We start from the raw sequence: 16,411 nt of genomic DNA, 5'->3' as shown, positions 1-16,411 counted from the left end.
AAATGTTTTTCCCAAAGATAGTTATAGTAGCTAAAAGGTATTTATAGTGAAACAGATTTATTGTTGTAGATTAATAGTGCGGGCCCTGTGTGGGCTTAGTGAGGGCTTCCTGGGGGCTAAGTGAGGGCTGCCCGTGCAGGGCCAGCGCTAAGGGGCCAACGTTTTGCCAATGAGCAAATTATCATGGGCCCTGCGCTGGCAGCCCGCTGGGGGCCCTTAGGCTAGCCCTAAGTGGGCCCGTAAAGGGCCAGTGCAGGCTTGTTTATCATTAAAAAGATATAAGACTCAAGTTTCAGTATTTGACCACTATTGTATTCTGAGAAACTTATAGTGACAGTTATGTCTTAATTTGTGTCAGGAGTTATGAAATGAAAAAATGAGTCGATACCTTTAATATGAATTATGACCGTCAGCCGCTCCCATTCAGAAAAAAAAAAACTCTGTGCTGTCGTCATCACAGTGCTTGACAAAACAACGTCACTCAGGCCTTTTAGCTCAAAAATGTGCAGATTTGGAGAAATATTGATAGATTCTCATAGGTTTACATCAGATTTCTATAGACAGGAATAATATTTATTGAATTTATACCCAAATGCGTCCATGTAATCATTATGAGCGCTAGATACTCTGATGTACTGTGTTTTCAATCCATACCAGCAGCCTGAGGGCGCCCTATGCACAATAATAGTCCATATGGAACACACGAAGAAGTGCCACATACAAAGCTAACAGAGATCGCTGTAACATGCAGAAAAATATGTTTTGAAGACAGTAAACATGATTGCAATGATATTTGATTTATCTGTGTTCTTCGAGCCATGTCAGGTATTTTCATAATAATAGATTATATTTATAATGTAATGCTGATCGATATAGACTTTATCATTGTGCAGAATACTATAAAATAATATTTTTTTCTGTCAGATTTTTTTTATCTGAAGCCAAATCAGATCACAGAATGTTATTTAAAACACTCTACGTTATAAAGTAAGTTTGGAGCACAAACATGGTTTTAATCTCATAAATTGTTGTGTATTGATGGTGTGCTAAGCTAACATGCTAGCTAGCTCAGGTGCACCTGCCAACTAGCAGTTATTTTTTATGAATGTTTCTAAATAGGAATGCTTACTGAAATGTTTCTTTATTCAAGAAGGGCATTTGATAGTTTCAAATGTGAAGTGAGAACTTTGATAAAAGAAATTAGGGATCGAAACAGCGTGAATAGCCAGTCGTTAGTAACTACAATGCAGACAAAAGAAATGCATATTTAGAGCCATAACCAGGCTGGAGAGGTGTGTGAATGTGTGCAGGAGAGACTGAGACTGAATGGGGCTCGTTTGCACCACAAAACAATAGAGACACAAGGCTGAATAGATGCTTAGAAGATGACAATAAACATCAGTTTGCATTTTAGAGTCTAATCAAAATAAAGTCATATGACATGATCTTGAAAAACATTTAACTAAATACAGAGATTTAGACTTATCATCTTCAGATTTTAAATATAACATGGTCAGACATGTGGCTTTAGCTGTAGTGCATTTCTAGATTGATACAGTGCCAACTTCAATTTTATTTTCATGAAGATGTTTTATAAAAATACATTTCTAATAACTTTAGAAAGCTATGTATAACTATTTGGTAACGCTTTAGATTACAGCCCGGAAAGTACTGCATAATTAAAATGAAAGTACAGTGTAACTTTCGGTAATTACAGTTTACCTATAAAGTACTTACGTGTAAGTATAGGGGAACAATATGTAAAGTCTTGGGAATAAAGGTGTAACAACCAAGAAAATACTGCGTAATTAAAACGAAATTGTAGTGTAACTTTCGGTAATTACAGTGTGCCTATAAAGTGCGTACGTGTAAGTATAGGGGAATAATATGTAAAGTTTTGGGAATAAAGGGGTAACAACCAGGAAAATAGCTAATTATTTAGGCAAATTATTTAGACTAAGTATTTTAGAATCTTACTTTTGGGAGCAATTTAGCGAGTACATACACTGCTCCTTTTTGTAATAATAGTGTATAAAAATACATAAAGGCTTTTTTTTAATTACGGGGTACATATCAGTGCATTTATTAAGTAGGCTAATTTGTTATTATTGCAAAGGTGCACTGATTAAGTTTCAAGGCAAGTAAAACTATTGCAACTTTTTTTTTTTTTTTTTTTGCTGGGAAAATATACTCTTGTTCCATACATGATGTAGTTACAGGGTAAGTGTGACATTGCGGGCTGTAAATTAAAGTGGTGCTTCTTACCCTCTTGTTTCATGTAGTTACAGGGTAAGTACAATAAAAACACATGTACACACACACAATCTGATATCACTCGGAAAACTTTATTTGAAAAACAACTTATTTCAAAACGGATTTACAGCAATTTGTTTCTCTTGCTTGGTTTCCTCCTCTTCTTGTTCCTCTTCTTCTTTTTCTTTCTTTCCACTGATGAATCTTAAGAAGGAATCCCATGACATGTCTCTTGCTATTCTGTATTATGTGTTAAAAGAAAATACAGTACAGAAATGTCCTCACCATTTACTCATCTTTTACCCTCATGTCATCCGAGATGTATACGAATTTCCTTCTTCAGATTAACACAAACAAAAGTTTTTAGAAAAATAAATAGCCTAATCTCTGTGTAATGATTCCTGTCTTGTGTTTCCCTCGTCTTGTGTGGACTTTAGTTATGTCCTGTTCTGTGTCATGTTTTGTAGTCCTTTGTAGTTTTTCTAGTTTATTAGTATCCCCAGGTGTTTCTAATTAGCCACACCCCCTTGTTATCTTGTTTAGCTTGTTGGTCCCTGTGTATTTATAGCCCTTGTGTTTCACTTGTTACTTTGTCAGTTGTTGTACATGTAAGGGTTGCTTATAGTCTTGTCATGCTCGTGGTTTTGTTTCTTTATCCCTGAAGTTCTTTATTATTTGTTCTATGTCTATTTCATTAAAACCTTGCGTTTAGATCCTCGCTTCCACCTGCTTTCTCCGGCAGTTTACAGAACAACTGACCAACTATGGATCTAGCAAGTACTAGCTGGGACCCACTGAGCAAAATTTGTTCTATATTTCAAGATGATCGCAGCATCGAAAGTTATGTGGAGGAGTTCCTTTTATATAGTCATCTCGTTCCTGGGAACGAGGCTAGGCTGAAGGACTGTTTCTGGAGTGGACTAGAACCGGACATTAGCTTAAATTTACCAGAGGAAGACCCCAGCTGGACCCTGGTACAGTACATTGACTTTGTCCTGCAGTTTTGTGGTTCCCCCTTCACTGTAGGGGAGGTGGAGAAACTTCACGCCAGTCCAGCCGAGCCTGCACATCATGCCAGTCCAGCCGAGCCTGCACTTCACGTCACGTCTGCCGAGCCTGTGTCTTCAGACAAGATGGCCGCCACAGAGACTGTTCACCTCACGTCTGCCGAGCCTGTGTCTTCAGACAAGATGGCCGACGCCGAGCCTGTTCACGTCACGTCTGCCGAGCCTGTGTCTTCGGACAAGATGGCCGCCACAGAGACTGTTCATGTCACGTCTGCCGAGCCTGTGTCTTCAGACAAGATGGCCGACGCCGAGCCTGTGTCTTCGGACAAGATGGCCGCCACAGAGACTGTTCACGTCGCTTCTGCTGATCCAGAGACTGTTCACGTCGCTTCTGCTGATCCAGAGACTGTTCACGTCGCTTCTGCTGATCCAGAGACTGTTCACGTCGCTTCTGCTGATCCAGAGACTGTTCACGTCGCTTCTGCCGATCCAGAGACTGTTCATGTCGCTTCTGCCGATACAGAGCCTTCACCGCTGGTCCTGCCCAGCTCAGAGTCCTCTTCGCCGCTGGTCCCGTCCAGTCCAGAGCCTTCACCGCTGGTCCCGCCCAGCTCAGAGTCCTCTTCGCCGCTGGTTCTGTCCAGCTTAACGTCCTCTTCACCGCTGGTCCTGTCCAGCTCAGAGTCCTCTTCACCGCTGGTCCCGTCCAGCACAGAGCCTTCACCGCTGGTCTTGCCCAGCTCAAAGCCCTCTTCGCCGCTGGTCCTGCCCAGCTCAAGGCCCTCTTCATCGCTGGTCCAGGACTCTTTACCGGGGAGCCTCCCCAAGAAAATTTTGGGGGGGGGCAATACACCTCCGGACCAGTCTGATCCGCCAGGACCGCCAGAGGGGTGGTCTCCTGTTCCGCCCTGGACGTCCGAGGGTCCATCATCTCTGCCTTGGACGCCTTAGGGGTCGTCTCCGCCCTGGCCGCCTGAGGGTTCGTCTCCGCCCTGGCCGCCTGAGGGTTCGTCTCCGCCCTGGCCGCCTGAGGGTTCGTCTCCGCCCTGGCCGCCTGAGGGTTCGTCTCCGCCCTGGTTGCCTGCACAGCCTGCTCTGCCCTGGTTGCTTGCACAGCCTGCTCCGCCCTGGTCGCCTGCACTGGCTGCTCCACCCTGGCCTCTCGTCCTGTCGCAGTCTCCAGGCCCTCTTCCGTTCCATGGGCCTGGCCCTCCATCCCGCCCCCGGATCCGCCTCCGATCCACCACCCTCCTGGACTATTGTTTTTCTGAGGAGTGTCTGGAATCCACTCCTTAAGTGGGGGGCTATGTAATGATTCCTGTCTTGTGTTTCCCTCGTCTTGTGTGGACTTTAGTTATGTCCTGTTCTGTGTCATGTTTTGTAGTCCTTTGTAGTTTTTCTAGTTTATTAGTATCCCTAGGTGTTTCTAATTAGCCACACCCCCTTGTTATCTTGTTTAGCTTGTTGGTCCCTGTGTATTTATAGCCCTTGTGTTTCACTTGTTACTTTGTCAGTTGTTGTACATGTAAGGGTTGCTTATAGTCTTGTCATGCTCGTGGTTTTGTTTCTTTATCCCTGAAGTTCTTTATTATTTGTTCTATGTCTATTTCATTAAAACCTTGCGTTTAGATCCTCGCTTCCGCCTGCTTTCTCCGGCAGTTTACACTCTGTGAATGCATATAATGCAAGCTCATGTGTTCCTAAAAGTTGACAACAGCACATACAACAATAACTACAGTAATCCATACGACCCCAATGGATGAATCAATGTCTTCTGAAGTGAAACGATAAGCGTTTGTAAGAAAAATACCAAATATTTTAAATGTTTAAACTGTAGACTATCGCTTCCGACCAACTGTCACCTGCGCGTTCATGAGAGGGTTGAGTACGTTTACGCTTGACAATTTAAAGCGTGACGTAAGCGCACCGAAAAACCGAATGTCGAATTATTTTTTTTTATGTTTTCATTATTGCTTACAACAAAATACAAACAATAACAGATAATAATAATAATGAAAAGCAAACCATGCAGAAGAACAGACACCAGTTCTCGCGCGAGTTTCACATCAAACTCCCGTGAGAATGCAATGAACGCTTAAAGCTTCACCAAACGCGAAGCCATTCAAGCCGACCCTGTGAAGCCGACTCTCATGCACTCGCTGGTGACAGTTGATCGGTAGCGAAAAGATGAGTAAATTATGAGAACATTTCTGGGTGTACTGTATTTTCTTTTAACACATAATACAGAATAGAAAAAGACTCCTTCTTAAGATTAGGCTAATCAGTGGAACGATAGAAAAAGAAGAGGAGGACCAAGAGGGACAAAAAAGGACAAAACATGCTACTTTTTGTCAGGACTTTAGTATTTGAAATGAAAAGTTGATTTTTTTTAAATAATAAAGAATAAGAAGTGTAATATGTTGTAAATCTGTTTTGAAATAAGTTGTTTTTCAAATAAAGGTTTTCCAAGTGATGTCAGATTGTGTGTGTACATGTGTTTTTATTGTACTTACCCTGTAACTACATGAAACAAGAGGGTAAGAAGCACCACTTTAATTTACAGCCCGCAATGTCACACTTACCCCGTAACTACATGAAACAAGAGGGTAAGAAGCACCACTTTAATTTACAGCCCGCAATGTCATACTTACCCTGTAACTACATGAAACAAGAGGGTAAGAAGCACCACTTTAATTTACAGCCCGCAATGTCATACTTACCCTGTAACTACATGAAACAAGAGGGTAAGAAGCACCACTTTAATTTACAGCCCGCAATGTCACACTTACCCTGTAACTACATGAAACAAGAGGGTAAGAAGCACCACTTTAATTTACAGCCCGCAATGTCATACTTACCCTGTAACTACATGAAACAAGAGGGTAAGAAGCACCACTTTAATTTACAGCCCGCAATGTCATACTTACCCTGTAACTACATGAAACAAGAGGGTAAGAAGCACCACTTTAATTTACAGCCCGCAATGTTACACTTACCCCGTAACTACATGAAACAAGAGGGTAAGAAGCACCACTTTAATTTACAGCCCGCAATGTCATACTTACCCTGTAACTACATGGGATACTTAGTCTAAATAATTTGCCTAAATAATTTGTTATTTTCCTGGTTGTTACCCCTTTATTCCCAAAACTTTACATATTATTCCCCTATACTTACACGTACGTACTTTATAGGTACACTGTAATTACCGAAAGTTACACTATAATTTCATTTTAATTACGCAGTATTTTCCTGGTTGTTACCCCTTTATTCCCAAGACTTTACATATTATTCCCCTATACTTACACGTAAGTACTTTATAGGTACACTGTAATTACCGAAAGTTACACTGTAATTTCATTTTAATTACGCAGTACTTTCCGGGCTGTAATCTAAAGCGTTACCGATCATACTTGTGCTTTTAGTACAAAGGGTTCATGAACTGTGTCTGTTTCAGTTTGCAGGGCTCTCAAGTTTTGAAGACAGGCAAGAGTGACATTAAGAGTGACATTCTTTCTGCTAACATATATTGCCATTTTTGCCTTGCCTATAATAAAATTGATCAATTGGCATTCATATTGTCTTCTTCTGGTATATTTAAAACCAAAAATGAAGACTGGTACAGTACATTTTTCATCAAAACAGATGAAAATATTCCTCAGCAAATCAAATAAAGGCTTAAGTCTTGAGCAATTCATAAACACGTGAAAAACAGTTTCTCTTTGAGAACAAAAAGGGCACTCTTGACTAACATTTGGATTTAAGATAGAAATAAAAGAATTAACAGCAATTATACCATGTATAACTCTCCACTGTAAATCTCCAATTCTTTTTTTTTTAATGGTGGCTTATAAAGTGCCCTCCACTCTGGTTTTTACGGAAGCCCTGAACCGCAACGTAAAAAAAAAAAAATAAAAAAAAAAAATTTCGTAAAAAAAAAAACAAATATGTAAAAAAAAAAAAAAAATGCTATCATTTCGAGATTAAAGTCGAAATGTTTCGAGATTAAAGTCGAAATGTTTCGAGATTAAAGTCGAAATGTTTCGAGATTAAAGTCGAAATGTTTCGAGATTAAAGTCGAAATGTTTCGAAATTAAAGTCGAAATGTTTCGAGAATAAAGTCTTCCGTAGAAGTTGTGTGTGTGCTTGCCGTTATTTCACATTGCCGCACAGGCATTCATGCGTGTGCGTGTGTGTAAATACATGCGCTTGTGAAGTCGAACTGCCGTCTATAATAGACACCGTACGTTCTGGATACATTTTAAGTGCATCATTCTGTATCCAATCATTTGGCCGGATCCCGTGATTTCCTCAAATATAATAACCACTGGTGGTTGAGGAAAGATTCCCTGAAATGATTGTAAAGCGCTTTTAAGTGTAGGCCTACAGTAGACATATGAAAGCGCTATATAAATGCCTCATTCATGCATTCATTCATTCATTCATAAAGCTGGATATCTTGATCCAGTCTGACAGTATATTTTATAAAGTCCTATAGCCTAATGTCATGTTGGTAGACCTGTAGAATATCCCTTTGTTGAAAGCCCAGATAAAAGTAAAAAGCTATTATTTTGTGTAGATCCAGTTTACACACACACACACACACACACACACACGCACGCACGCACGCACGCACACGCATGAATGCCTGTGCGGCAATGTGAAATAACGGCAAGCACACACACAACTTCTACGGAAGACTTTATTCTCGAAACATTTCGACTTTAATCTCGAAACATTTCGACTTTAATCTCGAAACATTTCGACTTTAATCTCGAAACATTTCGACTTTAATCTCGAAATGATAGCATTTTTTTTTTTACATAATTATATTTTTTTTCTACGGATTTTTTTTTTTTTTTACGTTGCGGTTCAGGGCTTCCGTAGGTTTTACATCTTCATCAACTTCAAAAATGGTGCGCCAAGGTGAGTCAACTCTTTCATTTAAACCTTTTTTGTTGAAAACTTTAACACAAGCATTGTACTTTTTTTTTTTCCCCAACTTCATATAAATCCATATCTGATACATTTTCCAAAAAGACTCCCGAATATTCCCCTATATTTGGGTACAAAAAAAAAAAAAACACTTTGGAAAAGCATCTTTATCATTAGGCACAAGTTTCTCAGCAAAACAATTTTCAAGCATGTTCAACTCTTTTACTGTAAATACAGATTGCAAATTCTGAAGAAATTTTTCAACAATTCGAACTGATTTACAGTTTTTCTGAATTGCTAAAACACATTTCTTGAAACCATTACTCACTTTCTCAAAACCTTAAACACAAAACCAAATTTTCAAACCACATTCACAGAACCTCTGACTCTTCTGGCAAAATCAAACAATTGCCTCGAAACCATTTTATCTGTGCTCAAAATCAAACAATGCTCTCAGATCATACACACAGCGAGTCAAAATTATAAACACTACAGATCATTCATTAGACTCTATATAAAAAAATAGAGAACACAGAATCCAAAGCATGCAGTTACAGAAAAAAAGTATATTGTAACAAAGTAAACAAATTTTGCAATTACGTAAAAAAATATAGTAATATCAACTTACTGTAGTAAGGTGAATAAATTGTATACTGTATCCACTGCAAGTATAGTATTGTACTGAATATTGAATAGTAGGCCTTATCGCATGTTTGTATATTCACCACTTGAATACTGTGAAAATACAGTGACCCAACTGCAAAAGCCAAAGAGGTTACAGTAAAAAAACTCTAAATGAAAAGCATGTTACAGTAAAGTACACTCAGAAGAGTTGTGCAACTGCAAAATCAAGGTCAGTGAGAGAGATTTTATTCTGCTTCAGCATCATGTCTTCATGTTGGGTCTGACTCTGGCCGGAGGAGTTTCTCCAAATCTCAGACAATGTCGTCTCTGCAGGCAAAGGGGAAAACCCTAAAGCCAGATCCAGCCTTGACAACATTCTCCACATCTTGCTCTTCCTCGTCCTCATCCTCTTCCTGCTTGTTCACCTCCTCTTACTCATCCTCTTCCTTCTCTCCCTCTTATATTGTTTCCATCCATTGTTGGTATCAACATTTAGTGCAACATTTTGAGTAAATGTTGGGAATTTCTTCAGCACTGTAATCGTTAAATTTCCATTCACTTTGTGAGCAACTTGAAGCACCAGAATCAGACAATTCACTTTCACTTTCAAAATTATCTGTATCATTCTTCTGCTCTTTTCTTGCTTGTTTCGATTCTTCTTCTCTGTTTTTCTTTTTCCTTTTTAGAGGAGTTTTGAAGACAGCTTGATCCATGTCTATGTAAGGGAGTACCATTAATTTCATCTTAAATACTATTTTATTCATATCTTATTTTTATTTGCACTAACCACTCAGTGGATTGCACAGTTTTGAAAACGAACGTTAAAGGGATAGTTCACTTTGAAATAAAATTTTGGTATGTTTTAGCTTACCTCAAGGGGCATCCAAGATGTAGGTGTCTTTTTTTCCGCAGTAGTTTCAATTTTGATATTTTTAGGTCAAACCGTTCTTGTCTGTCAGTCATATAATGCAGGTCTATGGTCACTATCTCAAAGAGCATGCACAAGACCAAATTAAAACAATTCCCCATCGTCCAAATTAAACAATTCCCCATCGTAAGTACACATTGATGGCCTAAGACACGAAACGAGCGGTTTGTGTGAGAAAACTAACAGTATTTATATAGTTCAAGTTCGCAGACTGGTGCATAGATATATACACTAGAATCTAGTGACTAGATGTCGCCTTGGCTACTGCAGTTCATTGGAAAGAAACCGTAGCCAAGGCGACATCTAGTGTATATATCTATGCACCAGTCTGCGCACACGTCACACACCAGGATGCGCGCGCGCCCTCAGATCACTTGGACGTGGCTGTGTTCAAGAGGTAAAAACAATATAAATACTGTTCGTTTTCTCACACAAACCGCTCGTTTCGTGTCTTAGGCCATCAATGTGTACTTATGATGGGGAATTGTTTAATTTGGACGATGGGGAATTGTTTTAATTTGGACTCTGTGCATGCTCTTTGAGATAGTGACCATAGACCTGCATTATATGACTGACAGACAAGAACGGTTTGACCTAAAAATATCAAAATTGAAACTACTGCGGAAAAAAAGACACCTACATCTTGGATGCCCTTGAGGTAAGCTAAAACATACCAAAATTTAATTTCAAAGTGAACTATCCCTTTAAGGGTTGTTTTAAGGACATGTTCGTGCATGCCCGTAGCCAGCCACTCTGAAGCGGTCAAAGGCGATTCTAAACGAGTCATAAAAGAGAAGGGACAGGACCCATCGTCAAAATGTCTGTGTCCACCACTCTAGTTCATCCAAAACAAACCAGAAAAGAGACTCAAAGTGCTAAATACCGGAATTATCCTTTAATCAAGGTGTTTCTCTACCATTTGCGCCACGTTTTGCCTGCCATATGCTTGTAGGTGTCCAACACATTATTTTATGTTGTTTGGCTTAAAAAGTGGTTCATTTTAGGCACAAACTATGTGGTTACGGTTAGTGGAAAGTCTGGTAAAACATGCCTGGCGTCTGATGAATTACGGCAGATGCGTCGCTCTCAAACCCCAGGTAAATGTGCTCACAGTGTCACATGCCTGGCATGCGCTGAAAATATCGCCGCGAGTCGCTGTCAGAGCTCCGTTAAATGTGCTCACGATGTCCGCTAAAACATGCATGTCAGCCGGTAACTCGCTCTATAGGGGCTGTTTACACCTGGCCACTTCATGCGTTTTCTCAGATCGGATAGCTATCTGATTTATCAAAACGATTCCATTTACACTTGGTCACATAAATGTGTTTTTGCGAAACGGATTTAAATCCGATCTTCAATTCCCGCGCTATATGCAGATTTAATGGAGTGCACGTCACCGAAAGCAACAGATATGAGTTTCATTTTATTGATCATCAGCTAAAATTTCAAAATCAAAGACCGCATAAGAGAGAGCGGCAACAGCCCTGGTGAGATCATTTCGTTTTTTAAGTATTTACTTTTAACGATGAAGATTGTGTGTTAAGCGTCTACGACTTACTTTCACTTTGATTTGCGATAGTTTGCACGTTGGCTTAATGAATAGATGCTCAGCTTCTCATATGCGGTGATGCGTGTTCCATAGCGTCGTCATATCTGGCTATAACATTACATATAGACTATAACATGCTCTCACACGTTTATTTTTTTTAGAATATTTGGGAGGAGTACAATTTACATATGTGGTTTCAACAACCAGATGCATTTACACTTGTCCAGTTTCGTCTGGAATGCGGCCCAGACCACCTCCTGAAGTGGTTTGAGCGATCGGATTCAAATCCGTCTCGAATGCGTTTCGGAGGGCATTTACACCTGGTCTTTTCACGATCGGATAGCTATCCGATCTGAGAAAACGCATGAAGTGGCCAGGTGTAAACAGCCCCTTAGAGCCCTGGTAAAGGCAGCCGAAATGTCCGCAAAAACATATAAAGTTATAGTCTCAAGGGGTCTCAAACAGTCTGATGCTTGTGCTGATGTGAAAATGCTTACGTTTACCTATGTTATACAATTTATTCTGTCAACCAACCAATATGAAAAGAAATACATTTGCTAAATTGACTACTGTAACTTGATTCTAGTGATTCTAATTTTACTAGGTGAGTATATGTATATTTTCCTTAATTTTGACTCTGGAATGGCTAGATAATTGGTTTAAATACCATAATACTCCCTTCCTTTTTAGCTTTTAAAAGTGACCAGAAGTATGGTCAAGGAGTTATGTTATTCTACTCAGCATTTTTGCCTAAAGTAAAGAAAATAGTCTGACTTTGATTAATATATGCTGCCTAATTTAAGGGAAAACCAGGTTTGGTGAAAATCACATCAAATTTAAATGTTGTTATGATAAATACATTTTATGTATGGCGTTGATTTAAAATTGATGCAAAGTGATGCATCTCTAATTTATATATTTGCACTCTTTCCTACTTTGTACCGCAACTGTTGCACTATAATGTCCCTCAGATTAGGGGTGTAACAGTACACACAAATCAGTTGAGTAAATATATAAAGTCACAGTTTGATATGTTTTTGGTAGAGCGAGGAGAAAAATGCACAACATAAATCATCATTTTAATTAAATAGTGGTTTACTGAACACACTTTAGGGCTCTCTTTTTGAATAAGTACAGCAGTCCACTTCTGTAAAGATGTCTTTGTAGTTTGAAATATTGGGTTTTCTGTTTCCTTCTTAACAGCTCATCTTGTCCTGTATTATGTTTTTACTATTGCTTTCATTTATCTCTGTTCTCAATAACTCATGGCGATTTCTCTGTACCATGTGCAGTGCGCCACTGTTCTGCACACCCATGTGCAGTGGTCATTATCACGCTGCAATCAAGAGACCTATACCAAAAGTTTTGAATACATGTACAGATACATAAATATTTTAATGGTTGTAAATTAAATATTTTAATGGTTGTAAATTTATCGGATCTCTTTCAGAACGTCACTTGTCTGCCATCCAACCACATGAGTACTGGTGAAGGGGGTCATCGGCCATCATCAAGTTTGTGATTTCAATGGTTATTTGTAAGTTTTGCCAGACCTGAATATGTTTGGCCTAAAACAGTGAATTTGTCTTACTGACTGATTCCAATGTTGACATGCTTATGATGCTAGGGTCCAGCAAAAACCTGTATTTGCCCAGTTTGTTTAGATTTTGTTTGTTTTTTTCTATTGGGGTGGGGGTGTGGGAGGGATGTGGAAGTGTAAGGCGTGTAGTTTATCTCTGTCTGGTAGATATGACCTGCTAAAACATTTTAGACTTCAGCACCGGCATATGCAATGTTACCCATGCCCACACATAAACTGCCCATGTACTTTTAAGACATGGAATGCTTTGCACATTCATTTAAGTAGAATCCATCCTAAACAAAACACCCAGGAGCTACAGGAATTGTCAACATGTATTTGTCATTTGTGCACTTGTATTGATCTTCCTACAGAGAAGGATTATTTTTCACACATTGGCACTCATTTGAAGAGTAATGAAACTGTTCCTTGTATGTTTGGGGGTTGTAATTTTCAAACACATGTATACAGAACATTTCACTCTCACAAGAACAGGAAACGCAGTCGACATACATTGAAAGATTTCAAGCCAGAATATAGTTAGAAAAACTCGAGTTTCACAAGAATCCTCTTATAATCCTGAGGAAGATGCAGGCAATCAAGATGACTCTGCAGTTGAAGCAGACAGTGCATGTTCAAATAGTGATGTAGATGTAACCAATAACTTGCCTGAAGTAATTGAGAATAATTTTGCAGCAGCGTTGCTCAAGTTAGAGCATTTTGCACATGTCCCAGGCAAAAAAATGGATGAGTTCTTAGAGGAACTGCACTACTTAAGTTCAGCAACATTACCCCTCTCCATTGACATTCTTGAAGGGGTATTTCAGAAACATAGTCCCACAACTGATAGGTCTGCGGTAAAAGAAGTAGCAACTGCTCTCTGCACTTCTAATCCATTGCTCAAAGCCATAGAGAAGGGGGGTCCCCTAAGCTCAACTTATCTCCAAAACAAGTATTATCAAGAAAGCTTTAACATTGTAGAACCCACTTAATATGTTCTTGATGCCGAAGAAAACAGAAGTTCCCTTTCGAAAGGGAACTCGCACTGCGTCGATGACGCTTTGGGGAACGCCTCAGGCGTGACAGGTGTCTGAAATCACTATCAAATCACGGCAATCACATTGACCGGCGACAGCCCGTGAATCATTAACGTGAATGATTAACGTGCGACCTGCAAGTATAAAAGGGCGCCTTGCAAACATGACAATCATCTTATCGTCTTCAGGGACTGTCTGTTTGAATATTCACTAGAGGAATTGTGAAAAGAAAAAGGAATATGAAACGCACGGAGAAGGCTGAAAGCTTCCGGAAATGTGCAGACCCGTGTCCAAGGTACTTGACGCCGGCTGATACACACGAACTGTGCGTTCTCTGTCTGGGCAAAGAGTACGCACAGGCGGTTCTCGAGGGAGCCGCCTGTGCAAACTGTGAGCGTTTTCCGTTGAGAACGCTCCGCTCTCGTCTAGCCCTCTTCTCGAGTGAGGAGGGCTCACCATCTGTACCTCGTGGCTCAGGTCCCGCTCGTGCTGAGGCAGAGCGGCGACTTGCGTCATGGGGTTCCCAGAGGGATCTCGCCGATCGCCTTGAGAGGGGTGTTCACCTCTCAGATGATTCGGTGGATGACGAGGGTGAGTTGCAGGTGGATGACGAAGAAGATTTTTCTCCGACTATTCCTGCAGCGGGTGCTCTTCAGGACGAGCAGGTGATGGATGATGAGGAGATCATTCAGGTGGATCCCGAACCCTCTCAGCCACCCTGCCCCGTGTACGCAGAGCTGGTGGATGTAATGGAGCGCGCCGCCGGCAGGCTGCAGCTGCCATGGCGACGCGCTAGGGGAGAGATCGCTCGCGGCAGGCTCGACGATCGTTTTCTCCCCGGCCATAAACCACCAGCTCAGGTGAGCCTTCCATTTCTCCCCGACCTTCACATTGAGGTCGAGAGGGCATGGAAGAACCCATACTCTGCCCGTATCCACCGACATCAGCGGGCTAGTTTCGCTGATGTCGAGGGGATCGAAGAGCATGGGTATGTGTCGATGCCGCCCATTGACGAGACGTTTGCGAACTATCTCGTGTCTGGGCGGGCATCGACACTGAGAGCTCCAACCCTGCCATCCAAACCGCTAAAAACAACGGCTCGTTTGAATGGTAGAGCGTACACGGCAGCAGGTCAGGCCGGTGCTGCCCTGCACACCATGGCGGTACTGCAGGCGTACCAGGCCGACCTGCTGGGGGATCTCGACCAGGGGGCAGGAATGTCCCCTAAGGCGGTGGCTGAGCTGCGCCGGACCACAGATCTTGCTCTCCGGGCCACCAAACAAACCGCTGCGTCGATCGGTCGATCGATGGCAGCGATGGCTAAATCTAAATCCATCTATGGCTAAATCTAGCTGGCATCGGGGAGAAAGAGAAGGCCTTTCTCCTCAATTCGCCGGTTTCGCCCTCTGAACTCTTCGGCACCTCCGTAGAGGCGGTGGTGGGGAAGTTCAGGGAGGCGAAGGCGCGCTCAGCGGCGTTTAAAACCTGTATACCGCTGAGATCCGCGTCCACGCCCAGGCAGGCGGGAGGACCTGGCCCTTCTCGGTCTGAGGATCGTAGGCAGGGCCAGCGAGCCAGCGTCACCTCTCGTGCGCCTCCTCCTGGGAGGAGCAGGGCGCAGAAGAGGCGTGACTCCCGCAACAGGAGGGATTTGAGGGAGGTCATCCACAACAAACGACAGCGTCGGTGAGGGATGACCTCCTCAGAGGGTCATAAAATCTGCCCTCCCCTCTGTTTCCTACTCCCCAGGCGTTCATTACATCAGGCCTGGGGCGGGGCCTATGATGAGAACAATGTTCTGATGGCCCGCCTAGGCTTGGTTAGTGAGAGCGCCTCTTTCAGGCATGTAAAGTGATGGACCCCAGGTTCATAAAGAACTATCTGGCGAGTCTTCACTCCGCATGCCGCAGGTGAGCTGACTGGTCTTCCTAAAGAGTAATTTTGTGAAAAATAAATACTAATATGTATCTCTCTACAGACCTCGTTCCCTGTATAGAGCTATGGGGTCATGTCAAAGTCATAAGGTAAGGTACATTTTGGATTTGTAAGGGCCCTGAAGTTCCCCTTAGGTGGCTAGAACAATAGGAAGAAGCACCAGCTAAAGTGTGGGCTTCTCTTGTGTTGTGAACTGTGTTAGCCCTTGGGCTGTTAGCCACCTCAGGGTAGAGTAGTTGGTCTCTCTCTCTTAGAAGTGTTTACTTGAGTTTGGACTGACGCTAGAGCTTCAGATGGATCTTATGTCCGGCCCACGGGTCCGTTGCACTTCCTTCCTGAGTACATCGCCCCTTTGAGCTCTGTTTGGGGTTTCAGTGGGCTGAGCGATTCTGCAGCCCCTTTAAAATGTAACAATTTTTCTAGTAAGGCTGTGGCTCCTCCGAGCCCTCAGGTAGATCTATGCTTGCAGGCAGGCCCTCACCAGGGCCGCCTCTATAGCTGGCTTAGGCTATGCCATGGATATTGGAGGCGTTTCTGCTGAAGCGTTTCTGCGCTGATCCTTCA

At 41.8% G+C, this 16,411-nt stretch overlaps 1 protein-coding gene and 1 long non-coding RNA gene across 2 annotated transcripts in view; one reads left to right on the top strand and one right to left on the bottom strand.

The window, feature by feature from the left end:
• Window positions 1–16,411, top strand: part of LOC309492825 — a 143,374-nt gene that overhangs the window by 78,205 nt on the left and 48,758 nt on the right. The window lies entirely within an intron of this gene.
• Window positions 1–16,411, bottom strand: part of LOC309488812 (uncharacterized protein) — a 70,106-nt gene that overhangs the window by 34,199 nt on the left and 19,496 nt on the right. The gene's annotated exons all lie outside the window — the stretch shown is intronic.

The sequence above is a fragment of the Leuciscus leuciscus genome (assembly GCF_965113295.1).
Source record: "Leuciscus leuciscus genome assembly, chromosome: 1".
NCBI lineage: Eukaryota > Metazoa > Chordata > Actinopteri > Cypriniformes > Leuciscidae > Leuciscus > Leuciscus leuciscus.
This window is presented reverse-complemented; position numbering and strand designations above follow the sequence as displayed.